Below are 18,097 nucleotides of genomic sequence, written 5' to 3'. Positions count from 1 at the left end.
ACACACTAGGCCTGTCTTAAAAAATGCTTGTCATTCACATTGAAAAATAAAATAATGATGAGAGCAACACAGAATTATGTAAAATATAACGTTTTCTAATAGATAATTATGTGCACAATTACAATATTCTTTGTTATTATAATGAAGATGCACAGAATACTTTTAATTCTGTTATGTATTTGAGATAACAAAGACTTAAAAATGACTATATAACTTTGCCAATAGATTCACAATACAAAATGATGTAATTCACAACATCAATAAAACACATACGGAGCCATAAAGAGGCAGAGTTTTACATGCTAGCTATAGTAGTTATTTTTGGTAATATTTATAGTAACAACAAAGAAAATACCTATAGTATTTAGGATTTTGAGACTAGTCTGGGCAACATGGCAAAACCCTGTCTCTATGAAAAATAACAAATATTAGCCAGGAGTAGTGGTGCACATCTGTGGTCCCAGGTACTCAGAAGGCTGTGGTGGGAGGATTGTTTGAGTTGAGCCTGAGAGGCAGAGCTTGCAATAAGCAGAGATTGTGCCACTGCCCTCCAGCCTGGACGACAGAGAAAGACCCTGTCAAAAAAAAAAAAAAAAAAAGGAAATACCTTTAGTACACACAAACAAAGAAAGACACACACACACTCAGAGTAGTGAGAAAAGAATTAAAACATGTCACTGCAAAAACCAATAATACACTAAGAAAGAGAACAAGAGAGAAAAACAGGAACAAAATAGCTACAGGACCAGCCAGGAGCGATGGCTCATGCCTGTAATCCTAGCAATTTGGGAGGCCGAGGTGGGTGGATCAACGAGGTCAGGAGATTGAGACCATCCTGGCTAACACGGTGAAACCCCGTATCTACTTAAAAAAAAAAAAAAATAGCCGGGCATGGAGGCGGGCGCCTGTATTCCCAGCTGCTGGGGAATATGAGGCAGGAGAATGGCATGAACTCGGGAGGCGGAGCTTGCAGTGATCCATGATCGCACCACTCCACTCCACCCTGGGCGACAGAGCGAAACTCCGTCTCAAAAAAAAAAAAGAAAAAAGAAAAAAGCTACAGGACCTAAAACAAAAAAGAAACAAAATTCAATAGGAAGTCATAGGAAATCATTCCCTTTTAGTAATGATTTTATATATACATAAATTATGTCAATCAAAAACATACTTTCACTAAACAAATTCATGAAACAAGATTCAACTCTCTGCTTCCTACAAATGACCAAATTATGACCTGGAACAAGTATAACCTGTACATGAAAGAATAAAAAAAAAATTAAATGCAAAATCAAATACTGTCATGGTAGACTGAATATATATTATATCAAAAACTTCCTCAAGAGAGAAGAAAAAAAGGACAATAAAAACAACAATAAAAGCAACAACAATAAAACAACATACATCAATAAAAGCAACAATAAAACAACATACAACAATAAAAGCAAGAGTAACGTATGTGCCTTACATCACAGTTCCCAAAATATGAAGCAACATTTTACAGAATTGAAACATGAAATAGCCAGCACATGATAACAGTAGATGACTTTTATATCTGACTTTTAGTAACGTAAATTAAAAAACAAACATAAGATGAATAAGTAAACAGAGGATTTCAACAACACAATAGAACAATTAGACCTAACAATCACATTTATATCTCTCCACTCAACAGTAGAATACGCAATACTTTTAATCACACATGCCACAATATTCCAGATAGACCACCTGTTAAGTTAAAAAACACATCTTAGCAAATTTAAGCAGATGGAATTACACAAATTATTGCTAACTATGATACAATAAAACAAGAATTTAAAAACACTAGCATGTCAAAGAATAAGTAAAAATTAAACAACAAATTCTCAAACACACTCTCGTTCAAGAGGTTATAGACTTAATATTGTTAACATGTCACTACTACCGAAAGTGGTCTACGGATTCAATGTTCTTTCTTTTCTTTTCTGTCTTTTTATTTTGAGACGGAGTTTTGCTCTTGTTGCCCAGGGTGGAGTGTAATGGTGTGATCTCAGTTCACTGTAACCTCCACCTCCTGGGTTCAAGCAGTTCTCCTGCCTCAGCCTCCTGAGTAGCTGGGATTACAGGCATGTGCCACCACACCTGGCTAATTTTGTATTTTTAGTAGAGATGGGGTTTCTCCATGGCTCGTCTTGAACTCCTGACCTCAGGTGATCCACCTTCCTCAGCCTCCCAAAGTGCTGGGATTACAGGCATGAGCCATGACCCTCAGCTGATTCAATATACTTTCTATCAAAATACAAAAGAAAATTTTTGTGGAAGTTTTAAAATGTTCTACAATTTTTATGGAATTTCAAGTGATCACAAACAGCCAAAAAATATAGGGAAAAAAATATAAAGACAGAGGCATCATACTTTCTAATTTCAAAACATACTACAAACATATAGTAATCAAAACAGTTTGATACTGACATAAAGACAAATGATGAAACAGATGAGAGAGTCCAGACATAAGTCCTCATGGGTATAGTAAACATATTTTTAAGATGTGTTACAAGAATTCACAATAAGGAAAGAACAGTCTCTTCAACAAACAGTATTGGGAATAATAAAAATTTACAAGGAAAAAATAACACAGTTAGACCTTACCTTGCACCAGATAAAAACATAAACTCAAGGCCAGGTGCAGTGGCTTACACCTGTAATCCCAGCACTTTGGGAGGCTGAGACAAGTGAATCACAAGGTCAGGATATCAAGACCATCCTGGCCAACATGGGGAAACCACGTCTCTACTAAAAATACAAAGAAAAATTAGTTGGCGGTGGTGGCACATGCCTGTAGTTCCAGACACTCGGGCGGCTGATGCAGGAGAATCTCTGGAACCCTGGAGGCAAGAGTTTCAGTGAGCCAAGATCACGCCACTGCGCTCCAGCCTGGTGATAGAGAAAGTCTCCACCTCAAATAAAGAAATAAACTCAAAATAACTAATTTTGGTAGCTATTAAAATGGAATTTAAAATTTTATTTTTCAGACAGTTTGCTATCATCATACAGAAAGCTACTAATTTGTTGATTTTCTGCAATTTTACTGAATTTGTTTAGTAGTTCTAATAGTTTTTGGTGTAATGTTTAGAGTTTTTCACATATAAGATTATTTTGTCCACAATGAGAGACCATTTGACTTCATCCTTTCCAATTAGTATGACTTTTATTTCTTCCTCTTGCCTAATTTCCTTGGCTAGGACTTCCAGTACTATTTTGAATAAGAGGCCTGAAAGTTTGGATGATATGTCTTGTTCCAGATCTCAGAGAGAAAGCTTTCAGCCTTTCCTTATTCAGTATAATGATAGCATTGATTTGTCATAAATGGCCTTTATTGGGTTAAGACACATATCTTCTATTCCTAACTTGTTGAGAGTTTTCATCATAATGAATGCTGAGTTTCATCCAATTCTTCTTCTGCATAAGCAAAAGCTACAAAAATGAAAATACTTAATGTGATGGCTAATACCGGGTGTCAAATTGATTGGATTGGAGGATAGAAAGCATTCATCCTGGGTGTGTCTGTGAGAGTGTTGACGAACGAGATTAACATTTGAGTCAGTGGGCTGGGAAAGGGAGATCCACTCTTAATCGGGTGAGCACCATCTAATCAGCTGCCAGTGAATATAAAGCAGGCAGAAAAACAGAGACTGGCCTAAGCTCCCAGCCTACATCTTTCTCCTGTGCTGGACGCTTCCAGCCCTCAAACACCAGACTCCACGTTCTTCAGCTTTGGGACGTGGACCGCCTCTCCTTGCTCCTCAAACTTGCAGACAACCTATTGTGGGATCTTGTGATCTCTCTAGGGAAGCCCGACTAATACACCTAGCAAAAAAAAACTAAAAAGGTAAAAGCTCTCTACTCTGAAAACGACAAAACATGGATAAGAAATATAAAATACAATTGAATAAAGGAAAAAATATTGTGTTTATACACTGGAAGAATACTGTTAATATAGCTACCCAAAGTGATCTACAGACTTAATGTGATTTTTATCAAAATACCAATGACATTTTTTCACAGAAATAAAAAATATTTTAAATTTATATGGATCCACAAAAAACTCTGAATAAACAAAGCAACATTGAGCAAAATAAGCAAAGCTAAAGGCATCACTTTATCAAACTTAAAAACTTCCTATAAAGCTACAGTAACCAAAACAGCACTGTACTGGCATGAAAACAAACTCATAGACTAATGTGCCCAATAAGCCCAGAAGTTAATTTATGCACCTAAAGCCAACTGATTGTCAACAAAATTGCCAAGAACACACTTTAGAGAAGAGCTAATCTCTTCAATAAATGGTGCAGGGCCATTTAAATATTTACATTCAGAAAAATAATACTAGACCCTTGTGCCTTGCCATATTTGAAAATCAACTAAAACTAAAGACTTAAATGTAATGCCATCAATTATGAAACTATTAGAGAAAAACATTAAAAAATGCTTTATAACATTGGACAGTGAAAGGAATATTTAAATAAGATTTCAAAACATAGGCAACAAAATCAAGAATAAACAAACAACATTATGTCAAACTAAAATGCTTTTTCATATTAAAAAACAACTAGAAGATTGAAGAGACAGCTTAGGCGATGAAAGAAAATGTTTTCAGGCTATACATGTGACAAAAGGTTAATATTCAGAATATATAAGAAACTTTAAAATCTCAAAATGAAATACACTTATAATCTAATTTAAAAATGCAAAAGACCTTAACAGATGTTTGTCAAAAAGAGATACAAAAATGGCTAACTGGAACATAGAAAGATGTTCTACATTAGTAATCACCAAGGAAATGCAAATCCAAGCCACAATGAGGTACCACCTCATTCCCATTGGAATGGCTATAGTAAAAGTAAATAAATAAATAAATAAAAAATAAAACAAGTACTAATGAGGATATAAAAAAGAGTGAATGTATACCTTGTTGGTGGACTTGTAAATTAGTATGGCCATTATAGAAAATAGTATGGAGGTTTCTGAAAGAAATTAAAAATATATCTATTATATGATCCCGCAATTTTACTTCTGGGTGTATATCCAAAAAAAAAAGGATATCACTTTGTCAAAAAGATATTTGCATTCCCATGTTCGTTACGGAACTATTTATAATAGCTTACATATGGAATCAATTCAAATGTACAGCAACAGATAAATGGATAAGGAAAATGTACTATATATACACAGTGAAATCCTATTCAGCCATAAGAAAGGATAAAATTCTGTCAGTTAAAAGAGCATGGATGAACCTTGAGCATACCATGTTAAGTAAAATAAGCCACATAGAAAAACACTTTATGATCTTATTATCTCACTCATTTGAGGAACCTGAAAAAAAGGGTTGATATAAGCAAAGAGTACAACAGGGGTTACCAGAGACTGAAGCGGGAGGATGGGAAAAGTCTGCTTCACAAGTATTGTGTTATGATTAGATAGGAGAAATAAGTTTTTGTTTTTTATTACACAGTAGGATAAAAATAATTAATGAAAAGTTATCTCATATTACAAAATAGCTAAAAGAGACCAGTTGTGTTGGCACATTCTTGCAATCCATACATTTTGGGAGACTGAGGCAGGAGAATTACTTGAAGCCAGAAGTTCAAGATTAGCCTGGACAACATAGTGCGACCCCGTCTCTATGAAAAATTAAAACATTAGCCAGGCATAGTGGCAGCTTCCTGTAGTCTCAGCTAATTGGGAAACTAAGGTTAGAAGATTGTTTGAGGTTACAGTGAGCTAGGATTGCACCACTGCACTCCAGTCTGGGTGTTAGGGCAAGATCCTGTTTCTAAAAAAATTAATACATAAAGATAAAATAGCTAGAGAAGAAGTTTTTGAATATTCTCACCACAAAAATAAAACATGCATGAGGCAACAAATATACTAAGTACTCTGATTTTTATTGTTATACAACATATATATATAATCATTTCCCCAAAATATGCACAACTACATGTGTCAATTTTTAAAAATGAATGAAGATTACAATGTAAAACCTATAGCTGTAAAATTCCTGGCAGAATAGAGAAGGGTGAAGCTTCATGACAATTGGTCTCAGCAATAATTTGGGGGATGTAACATCAACGGATCAGACAACAAAAGCAAGGGAATACACATACGACTGAATCAGTGTATGAAAAAATCCCAAACAGGCAAAGCAGAACATGGAATAGATATATGCACATTTATGTACATTGTAGTATTACTCACAAACATGCTACCTCGAAGCAAATGTACCTTTAAGGATGAGTAGATTCAAAAAACAGGGCTTGTATATTCAATGGGATAGCATTCAGCCTTAAAAATAAGGAAATCTTGAAAAGTACTACAATAAGACAAATCTTGAAAACATTCTGTTAAGTAAAATAAGACAGTCAAAAGGAAAACTGTATAATTACACTTAACGTAAAATATTTAGTCAAACTCAAAGAAACCAAGTGTTGTAGTCTCAGCACTGCACCAAGATGTAACAGTCCCTCGTAGTCTGAGATAACACCCAGAGTTCTTTGTTCTACCTCTAAGGAGATTAAGGAGCATGAACACAAAGGTGAGGTTGGAGTGAAAGTTTGATAAGCAAGAGAAGAAAGCTCTTTGCCAGCAGAGATAGGTGTCTGAAAGGGGTGCCCTCTGCGACGCTGGGGTCCAGGGTTTTTATGGATTGGGAAAGGAAGGGAATGTGCCTAGTTCACAGGCTGTCTTGAAAAACGTGTGGCTCAACTTGGCCCAGGACTTTGGCCCGGGAACAATAAGGAGCTGAAGGGATGATTGACAGAAGCTGCTTAGCTTGGCCCAGGACTTATCAGAAGCTAAGGTGAAAGCTTGGCGTGGGAGCAATCAGGGACTGAAGTAATTATTCATACAGGTCAGACTTACACAGTCCAAATAAAGGAGAGCATCGACAGGAACGTACCCGAGCCCACTGTGCCCATGCCCACAAAAAGAGAAGAAACTTTTTCCTGGGAGCCCACTGACTGCACAAAGACAAAGGCATTTCTTTTTTTCTTTTTCTTGTCTTTCTTTTTTTTTTTTTTTGAGATGTACTTTCTTTTTTTTTTTTTTTTTTTTTTTTTGAGTTGCAGTTTTGCTCTTTTTGCCCAGGCTGGAGTGCAATGGTGCGATCTCGGCTCACAGCAACCTCCGTTTCCTGGGTTCAAGCAATTCTCCTGCCTCAGCCTCCCAAGTAGCTGGGATTACAGGCATGCAGCACCATGCCCGGCTAATTTTGTATTTTTAGAAAAGACAAGGTTTGTCCGCCTTGGTCATGCTGGTCTCGAACTCCCGACCTCAGGTGATCCGCCCACCTCTACCTCCCAAATTGCTGGGATTACAGGCATGATCCACAGTGCCTGGCCAAACAAAGGCATTTCTATGCTAGGTCGTTCTTGTTCCTTTATCTGAGTAAGCTGGAGTTTTGTACAAATTTTTATCAAAATGGGCCAGAGGTTTTTCTATCTGTGCAGCCACGGGCATGTCTCCAAGCACAACAACATATGCTAGTTCCCTTGTTAGTGTCTGCAGCTTGATTTTTTCCAGGCTTCTTTATATGTTATGCAGGGATGAGGCACTGACCAGGGACTTTCCAGGGACTCTTCTCTTGCTATCTACCTAAGGCAAGCTAACTAACTTCTTTCACAAGTAATGAGTATTCACTTTTACTTTTGTAAGACACAAATTATCTAAAACCTACTGCAAAACAATAGAACCATACTAACCACTTCTAAACCATATACTTAAAATGTCAGAAATGACAATGGCATGTTTTTAACTACAATTAGAAATTTAAGACTAACTAAAAGGCACAGTTAGAAAATCTTTCAAACATCACCTTCAAATAACAAAGGGTTCTTCTCACACAATTATATGGATTTAAACTATATGTTGATTGTAAATTTAAGATTATTTCCCTGATGACTCACCAAGATAGAATAAAATAATCACTGGACACCAAGAAAAGAGGGAAATTTATAGCACTAATGTCCACATTAAAAAGCTAGAAAGGGCTGGGCGTGGTGGCTCATGCCTGTAATTCCAGCACTTTGGGAGGCTGGGGTAGGCAAATCACTTAAGGCCAGATGTTCAGGACCAGTCTGAACCACACAGCAAAACCCCACCTCTACAAAAAAAATTCAAAAATTAGCTGGTTTTTGTGATGCATATCTGTAATCCCAGCTACTCAGGAAGCTGAGACAGCAGAAATCACTTAAAACTGAGAAGTGGAGGTTGCAGTGAGTGGAGATCATGCCACTGTACTCCAGCCTGGGTGACAGAGTGAGACTCTGCCACAAGAAAAAAAAAAAGAGAAACTAGACAGATCTAAAGTTAACAGCCTAACATCTTGATTAAAAGAACTAGAAAACCAAGTGAAAACTAACCAGAAAGGTAGCAGAAAACAAGAAATAACCAAGATCAAAGTAGAGCTGAAGGAGATAGAGACACTGAAAACTCTTCCAAAAAAAAAAAGTCAACAAATCCAGGAGCTGTTTTTATGAAAAAAATTAATAAACTAGATGGAACACTAGCTAGGCAAATAAATAAGAAAAGAAAGGAGAACCAAACACAATTAGAAATAATAAGGGAGATATCATCACTGATCCCATGGAAATATGAACAACCATCAGAGAACACTATAAACATATGTATGCACATAAACCAGAAAATCTAGAAGAAATAGACAATTTCCTTGCAAAATAAACCCTCCACAAGACTGAACCCTGAATAGATCAATAATGTGTTCTGAAATTGAGGCAGTAATAACTAGCCTACCAAGCAAGCTGAATTTGACCAGAGGTACAAAGAGGAGATGGTACCTTTTCTCCTAAAACCATCCAAAAAAAATTGAAGACAAAGAAGTTCTCTCTAACTCATTCTATCAGGCCAGCATCATCCAGATACCAAAACCTAACATAGATACAACAACAACAACAACAACAACACATCATGCCAATGTCTTTGGTAAACATTGTGCAAAAATCCTCAATAAAATACTGGTAAACCAAATACAGCAGCACATTAAAAAGTTCATCCGCAACAATGGAGTTGGCTTTGTCCCCAAGATGCAAGGTTGATTCAACATAGGCAAATCAATAAATGTTACTCATCACATAAAGAGAACTAAATACAAAAACCACATGATTATCTCAATAAATGCAGAAAAAGCATCCAATAAAATTCAGCATTCCTTCAGGTTTAAAATTCTCAATAAACTAGGAAGTGAAGAAACATACCTGAAAATAATAAGAGCCATATACAACAAACCCACAGCCAATATCATACTGAATGTGCAAAAGCTGGAAACGTTCCACCTGAAAACTGGCACAAGAAAAGAATGCCCTCTCTCACCACTACCATTCAATATAGTATCAGAAGCCTTGGCCAGGAAAATCAGGCCAGAGGAAGAAATAAAGAGTATTCTAATAGAAAGAGAGGAAGTCAAATTATCTTTGTTTGCAGATGAGCTGATCCTACATCTAGAAAACCTCATTGTCTCAGGCCCAAAGCTTCTTAAGGTGATAAGCAACAGTAGCAAAATCTCAGGATATAAAATCAACGTGCAAAAGTAGCTAGCATTCCCATACACAAACAACAGGCAAGCAGGGAGACAAATCATGAATGAACTTTCATTGACATTTGCTACAAAGAGAAAAAAATACCTAGGAATACAGCTAAGAAAGAAAGTGAAGGACCTCTTCAAGGAGAACCACAAACAACTGCTCAGAGAAATCAGAGTGGACACAAAACAGATGGAGAAAGATTCCATGCTCATGGAGTGGAAGAATCAGTATCATGAATATGGGCATATTGCCCTAAGTAATTCATAGATTCAATGCTATTCCCATTGAACTACTGACATTCTTCAGAGAATTAGAAAAATAAAAACTTTTAAAGTTCATATGGAACCAAAAAAGAGCCCAAATAGCCAAGCCAACCTTAAGAAAAAAAAAAAAAGCTGGAAGTGTCACTCTACCTAACTTCAAACTATACTAGAAGAGTACAGTAACAAAAACAGCATGGTACTGGTATAGAAACAGACACATAGACAAATGAAACAAAGTAGAGAACCTAGAAATAAAGCCAGAAACCTACAACAACCTGATCTTTGACAAAGTCAACAAAAACAAGGAATTAGGGAAAGGTCTCCCTATTCAAAAAATGGTGCTAGGAGAACTGGCTAGCCATATGCAGAGAATTTAAACTGGAACCCTTCCTAACACCATATACAAAAATTAACTCAAGATGGATTAAAGACTTAAATGTACAACCCAAAACTATAAAAACCTTAGAAGAAAAAATCTAGATAATACCATTCAGGATATAGGCATGAGAAAAGACTTTATGACAGAAAGGCAAAAAGCAATAGCAACAAAAGCAAAAATTGACTAATGGGGTCTAATTCAACTAAAGAGCTTCTGCGGAGCCAAAGAAACTATCATCAGAGCAGACAACCTAGAGAATGGGAGAAAAATTATGCAACCTATCCATCTCACAAATGTCTAATATCCACAATCTAGGAGGAATTTAACAAAATTTACAAGAGAAAAAAAAAAGGCCTTATTAAAAAAGGGTCAAAGAACATGAACAGACATATCTCAAAAGAGGACATACATGTGCCCAACAAACATGAAAAGCTCAACATCACTGATAACTGGATAAATATAAATCAAAACCATAATGAGATACCATCTCACACAAATTATAATGGCTATTAATAACAAGTAAAAAAAAAAAAAACAGATGCTGGCGAGGTTGTGGAGAAAAGGGAACACATTTACACTGTTGGTGGGAGTGTAAATTATTTCAAGAATTGGAGAAGAGAGTGTGGAGATTCCTCAAAGACCTAGAAGCAGAAATACCATTTGACCCAGCAATACCATTACTAGGTATACACCCAAAGGAATATAAATAATTCTATTTTAAAAATACATGTATACACATGTTCATTGCAGCACTATTTACAATACCAACATCATGTAATCAATCTACATGCCCATCAATGATACACTGGATAAAGGAAATGTGGTACACATACACCATGGAACACTATGAAGCCATAAAATGTAATGAGATGATGTCCCTTGCAGGGACATGGTTGGAATTTGAAGCTATTACTCCCAGCAAACTAATGCAGGAACAGAAAACCAAACACCACCTATTATTATTCTAACTTATTAGCAGAAGCAGATTAATGAGAACACATGGACACATCAGGAAGAACAACACACACTGGACACCTGATTCATGGCATGGGGGAGGGGAAGGAGAGCAGCAGGAAGAATAGCTGCGGATACTGGGCTTAGTACCTGGGTGATGAGATGATCTGTGCAGTAAACCACAGTGGTACGCATTTATGTATGTAAGAGACCTGCATACTCTGCACATGGACCCCTAAACTTAAAATAAAAGTTGAAAAATAAACTTTATCACATATGGACCCCTGAACTTAAAATAAAACTTGAAAAAAAAAATGTGTTTCTGGTGGATTCTCTATGTTAGACCCAAACTGAGGATCTTGAAGCTCTCGCTGGGGGAATCGGGGCTGGGGGCACACTGGGGAGCCGCTGCCAAGGCCATCCACCCTCCCTACAAGCCACCTCCCTTCCCTGCCAGTATGGAAAGGAGAAGGGGTATGTGAACAGCTGTGGAGGTCAGAATCTCGGGAACTGAATCAGGCCCCAGCCCATGCCCCCCAGCCCAGTCCAGCCAGCGTGCTTGCCAGTCTTCCCACCCAGCCAGCCCAGCCCTCAGGATTGTTAGATGGAACAAGGCTCCATCATCACCCAGGCATGGAGGGAAGATGCCCTGGTCCTTACCAAGCAAGGCCTGGTTTCCAAAGTCCTCTCCGAAGAGGCCTCATGTTTGTCACATCTTAAAAGTCCCCTTTCTGCTGTTCTTGCACCCAGCATGTTGGACAGTCAAGTTCCCCCGCTGAGCAATCCACACATAAGGAGGGAGTCAACACCATTGCTATGTCGGATCAGCTCCAGCCTCTCCATTATCAGTTTTATCAGATCCCAGGAACCTGCCTGCTCCCAGAGGTGACAGAGAAAAATCAAGGAAGGATCTGTATGGTCACTGACCTGGATGAAACCCTTGTGCATAGCTCCTTTAAGCCAATCAGCAATTCTGACTGCCTAGTGCCTGTAGAGCTTGAGGGGACCATGCACCAGATCCATGTGCTCATGAGGCCTTATATGGATGAGTTCCTGACATGAATGGAGGAAATGTTTAAATGTGTTTTCTTCATTGCTCTCTTCTTCCCAGCCTGAACAAGTAGGCAGATCCTGTGACGGGTGAGCTGGACGGGTATGGGATGGTCTGGGGCTGCCTGTCCCATGAGTCATGTTTGTTTCACCAGAGCTGCTATGTCAAGGACCTCAGCCATCTGGGGAGGGACCTGAGGAAAACTCATCCTGGACAACTCGCCTGCTTCTTACATCTTCCACACAGAGAATGCAGTGCCTGTGCAGTCCTGGTTTGATAACATTCCAGACAGCAGCTGCTGCACCTGATATCATTCTTTGAGGAGATGAGTGGAGGAGCAGAGGGTGTCTACACTAGCCTTGGGCAGCAATGGGCCCTTAACCTTCCCTGCTTCCCAGCAATGGCCATCACAGTAGGGGATTTTCCCGCACTGTCCTTTATGATCAGCCTGAAAGAGTGAAGCCTGGAACACCTACCCACATGGGCCTGGAAACAGTGAGAAGTGATTGAAAAGAGCTTTAGGACAGCTTAGATGCCCAGTGGGTGAATGCCAGACCAAGGATACCCAGAGCTACCTGCCATCAAGTTGTTGGGTTCCCGAGATGTGGGTGTGAGAGAAAGAAAGAGAGCATGTGTGTTTTGCTATGAACTGTGGCCCCAAGTATATAGTGTTTCAGTAGGGGAGAAGCTGAAGGACAAAGACTCTTCCCAAGCTAGCTTGTCTCCTCTCCTGTCACCCTATAAGCCCCTGAGATCCATAGGGATGAAGAGTATTGAAGGCTCCGTTGCAAACCTGGTCTTTCTTCAGTGCTGCAAGGTCTATGCCAAGGAGAAAGGAAAGGTACGCCTTTGGGTGTTCCAGGCACACATCTTTCTGAAATATTTCTCCAGCCAGTTGTTGCAGACAAAAGACGACATTTCTGGGAAGATGGGGACTTATGTTCAGACGAGTACCCAAACTATCAGGTCTTCTGGCCCAAAGGCTATTTTTACTTACCTCTAGCCAAGTGCCTGGGATGGATCCTTTCTGCATCTCCCCAAGGCTCACCACTTAGCCATAGCCTCAAACCCGTGGGGAAGGAAGGTCTCCCCGCCCTGCAAGAGGACAAATAACTGATTTTTGTTCATTTGACTCTGTTTTAAAATTCTCTTTAAAAAAACAAAAAAAAAACAAAAAAAAGAAAAAGAAAGCGTATCTGAAACTTAAAAAAAAATAAAACAAGGAAAAAAGATGAAAAAAATGACACACTTACATAGGTGAAAAACACATAGATATATCTATAAGCAACAAACACGGCTAATTCACATATAAATTAAATATCACATTGTCATAAAGTGTACCGAGTTAAAAAATTATCATTCAACTCATGATATCAAGCTTTAAAAGCAAAAATACAATTAACTGATCTGAGAAAACATACCCACCCAGAAAAGAAACACAACAACACAGAATTGAAAATAAGAAGAGAGATTTTAATGCATAAAATCCTGAATACGACATAAATATACAATGAAAAATAAGCCCTTTTTTTTTTTTTTTTTTTTTTTGAGACAGAGTCTCACCCTGTCACCCAGGCTGGAGTGCAGTGGTGCCATCTCGGCTCACTGCAAGCTCCGCCCACTGGGTTCACACCATTCTCCTGCCTCAGCCTCTCGAGTAGCTGGGAATACAGGCACCCGCCACTATGCCCGGCTAATTTTTTCTATATTTAGTAGAGATGGGGTTTCACCGTGTTAGCCAGGATGGTCTTGATCTCCTGACCTCGTGATCCACCCACCTTGGCCTCCCAAAGTGCTGGGATTACAGGCATGAGCCACCGTGCCAGGCTGAAAAATAACCCTTTAGATATCTACAGCTTTAAACTGTGTGCAGTCATGAAAAGCAGACATTGGAAGTCATTGGCATTTAATAAATTGCAGTAAAATTATACAGAAAATACATTACAATCATTAATAATAGGCTCTAATGAGAAGAATTTAATAAATAATCATTAAAAAGACAGCAGAATTTTATTCTGTTCTCAATATGTTGCTGCTCTTCTTATCAAATACTATAATAAAACTATATGACTATAATATAGCTTTCAGGAGCTAAAAAAAAGCCTTATATTTTCAAATAAAAGAACAATATAAATTTTGCAAAATACAATGAGCATTACTGAAGCATAAAGTAAATATTTGGAATTAAAATATGTGGTCATTTAGATACAGACTAAAAAAGAATAGAAATCTTAATGATTCCTTTCTGCCTACAGTGAGCTTAAAATTACAACCAAAAATTTTAATAAATATGTAGCACCTACAAGACATTTTATTAACAGCTTACATAATGTGTAAATTTGAGCAATTTATTTTAGAACTTTTGAATCTGAAAATCACCTGCTTGACATTCATTTGAGAAAGTGAAACATAAAGGAGAGAAACATAAGCAAGATGACAGAATGTGAGGTTCTGCATCCACATCCCCCACGACATAATGCAGCTGCCACAGCAAACATAAGTGAATTCATGAAAGCCTTGGAATCCAGTTCAGAGTTTGTGACACCCAGCTGGAGGCAAAGACCAAGGAAGACATCTTTAGAGGGTGAGCACTTGACCAAGTGGCAAGCTTACCAATCATGGTCCCGGCTTCAAAACAGAATACTGCCACATCTTACTGTAGACTTGGCTATAACTCATTTGACCTTGGTCCTGACACTGCAACAATCTGCCAAAAACACAAGAGAATTCATACTCACCTGAGACTTAGGTGACAGGCCTGCAGAACTTGGTTCTCTCTATAGTCGCTGAATCAGGCAAAACACACCTTCTTTCCTTCTCCAGCCATGGTCTGGAAGAAATCTTCACACTGATATGATGAAATGCTAACTAACAATATGAAAAATACTAAAGTATAAATGTCACTAAAAATGGTAAATACATACTGAAATTCAGAATACTCTAAATTGTTATCATCTTAAACTAGACTATTAAAATACAAGATGTTTTACATAAGTCTCATGATAACCACTAGGAAAAAAAAAAAAAAAAACCATAGTAAAGAAAAAGAGAAAGTAATTAAAGCATACACAAACAACAAAAATTACACATTGGATACGGTGGCTCCTGCTTATAATTCCAACACTTTGGGAGGCCAAGGCGGAAGAATCAAATCTCCTTGGGTGTTGTGGTACATGTCCAAGTAGTCCAAGCTACTTGGGTGGCTAAGTTGGGAGGATTATTTGAGCCCAGGAGGTTGAGGCTACAGTGAGCTGTGATATGCCACTGCACTTCAGTCTGAGAAAGCATAACTTTGTCTCAACAAAAATGAACAATACCACAGGAAAGACAGAACCAGAAAAAAAAGAAGCAAACTTAAAATGGACAGAAAACTACAAATGTACAATAGTAACTGCTTACCTATCACTACCTTACAAATAAAAAGATTAAAGTATCTACTAAACAGATACTGCTGTAGACTGAATGTCATCTCCAAAATTTAGGATAAAATTTAATAGCCAACATGTTAGAATTAAGAGGTGGGACCTTTAAAAATTAATTAAGCTATAAGAACTCTGCCCTCATGAATGGATTAATGTTCTTATTATAGGAATGAGCTAATTATAAAAAGAATGGATCTGTTATATATTTTTAAAAAAAGCTCTCTCTCCCTCACATCTTTGTCTATGTTATTATCCAGCAAGTAGACCTTCAACAGATACCAGTATCATGTTGTTTTGGCTTCCCAGCCTCCAGAATCATGAGTCAAATAAAATTCTATTCTTTTTTAATTACCAGTGTGTGATATTCTGTTATAGCAGCCAAAAGAGACTAAAGCAGACAGAATGGATAAATTAATCCTTTAAACCTCATAATATGCTGCTTACAAGAGACTCAATTATGAATTAAGACCATAGGCTAAAAGTGAAAGGATAGAAAATGATATTCCATGCGAATAATAACCAAAGGAGTGCAATAGTAATGCTTAAATTAGACAAAATAGACTTTCTAGCAATGTCTCTCACAAGCATGAAATGAGTTTACCATACAATAATAATAGAGGTTAATTTCTCAAGAGAATATAGCTTTATGTATTTATGCACCCAAAAGGGAGGCTTCTAAATATAAAAAGCAAATATTGCCAGAACTGTAGGGAGAAGTAGAAAGAAACCCAATAATAGAAAACTTTAATGAAATGTATAATAAAGGACATATAGTTAACAGCATTGTAAATTGGCAAGGGAAAGCTGGTCTCATGCGTTGCATTTGAGAATGCAGCAAAGAAAGTGGGAACCGATAATTTTACTGCAAGCCTGAGTTAGGATGAAAAACAGGGTGGTCGATTAGAGGTTCCACTTGCCATACATTAAAAAAACACAGGAGAAAACCAGTCCTCCTCTGGAGTGTTAAAATAATTAAAGATCAGAAAATTAGTCTAAAGTGGCTCTAGTGCCCTGTGTTCATAGGTAAAAAAAAAAAAAAAAAAAAAATCTAAAACCTAACTCAAATACATTTCCTATAAAACCCTATCTTAGCCTGAAGCAAAATGCAGGTTTAACCCATGACAAACATGCAATTAACCTCTGAATATGTAACCAGGACATTTCCATCTGGATAGTTCAAATAAGGCTACCATATAACTGGAACCAATTCTTGAATTTGGGTTGCTTTCTCATGCATCTTATAAAAGCCTTTCCTTTATGCCCCTCTGGTGGACCAGAAATCATGGCTGGGTGCTTTCCATTTCACCAATCACTCTTTGTTCAGATAAACTGATGAAACTTTTAACATAGACTCCCCTTAATTTTAACAAGAGAGACTGGGGACCCCACGGGCCGCAGCTCCTCCCACGCAAACACCCAGTCGCGGTTTTTCCCTGATGACCCATCTGGCCTCCTGAACAATCTGGGAAATACTCATGGCTGTGGGCGCAGAGCAGGGCGCTGCCCAGGGACAGGACCGGATGGGCCGGGCGGGACGTGGGGGCCTCGCTGCTGGCCCAGCGGCCATCTTGCAGCAACAGGGTACTGAGGGCCAAGCTGCGGGAGACTCGGAGCTAACCGTGGGGAGGCCGGTCCTGCCAGTTTCACAGCCTGTTCTCCCCTCTCGGGATGGCGAACCCCGTATACTCACCATTTCCCAGCTTCCAGGATGTCCTGGCACCTTAACTATGCGTCCCCAAGGACCTTCAGATCACAGGGCAACAAGGGCTGTGAGAGAGTAGCCCGGGGCTCCCAAGGTGGAGGAGGCGAAAGAGGAGACGGATCCCAAGCTCCTGTGCCAGCGCCAGCGAGAGACAAAGACCTCGCCAAATGCAGGAAGCCACGCCCTCCTTTCCTCGCCTCTGCCACCGCGCGCCTGATTGGGCGGTTCCCACATCAGTGTCAATGATTGGATAAAACTCCAGGACGCACCCACCCGAGCCTGACTCCTGCCCTTACCCCCACTCCCCCTCAGCCTTAGTGCATTTTTGTTAGTTTGTTTTTCTTTAAGTTCTGGAATACATGTGCAGAAAGTGCAGGTTTGTTACATAGTTTTACATGTGCCATGGTGGTTTGCTGCACCTATCAACCTGCCATCTAGGTTTTAAGCCCCACATGCATTAGGTATTTGTCCTAATTTTCTCCCTCCCCTTGACCTCAACCCCTTAACAGGCCCCAGTGTGTGATCTTTGGCTCCCGGTGTCCATGTGCTCTCATTTTTCAACTCCCACATATGAGTGAGAACATATGGTGTTTGCTTTCCTGTTCCCGTGTTAGTTTGCTGAGGTTAATGGTTCCCAGCTTCATTCACGTCCCTGCAAAGGACATGAACTCATTCTTTTTATGGCTGCTTATTATTTCATGGTGTATACGTGCCACATTTTCTTTTTCCAATCTATCAATGATGGGCATTAGGG

General features: G+C 38.6%; 1 long non-coding RNA gene and 1 pseudogene across 5 annotated transcripts in view; one reads left to right on the top strand and one right to left on the bottom strand.

The window, feature by feature from the left end:
* The window catches only part of LOC134808700 (uncharacterized), a 38,008-nt gene extending 20,477 nt beyond the window's left edge, over nucleotides 1-17,531 (bottom strand). For 2 of the 5 annotated variants that reach the window (XR_010152111.1, XR_010152112.1), the window contains exons 1-3: nucleotides 17,332-17,519; nucleotides 14,833-14,926; nucleotides 13,217-13,314 (exon numbers count right to left, since the gene is read on the bottom strand). This is a non-coding gene — a long non-coding RNA (uncharacterized LOC134808700). Of the gene's footprint in view, nucleotides 1-13,012; nucleotides 13,315-14,832; nucleotides 14,927-17,331 lie in introns of all 5 variants that reach the window. The other 3 variants (XR_010152115.1, XR_010152113.1, XR_010152114.1) reach the window with 3 other exon arrangements.
* LOC100611197 (carboxy-terminal domain RNA polymerase II polypeptide A small phosphatase 2-like) lies at nucleotides 11,773-12,635 on the top strand (annotated as a pseudogene).
* Nucleotides 17,532-18,097: the final 566 nt, after the last annotated feature.

The sequence above is a fragment of the Pan troglodytes genome, chromosome 17 (assembly GCF_028858775.2).
Source record: "Pan troglodytes isolate AG18354 chromosome 17, NHGRI_mPanTro3-v2.0_pri, whole genome shotgun sequence".
Classification (NCBI taxonomy): Eukaryota; Metazoa; Chordata; class Mammalia; order Primates; family Hominidae; genus Pan; species Pan troglodytes.
Note: the sequence above shows the minus strand (reverse complement) of the source record. Positions and strands in the feature narration are given on the sequence as shown.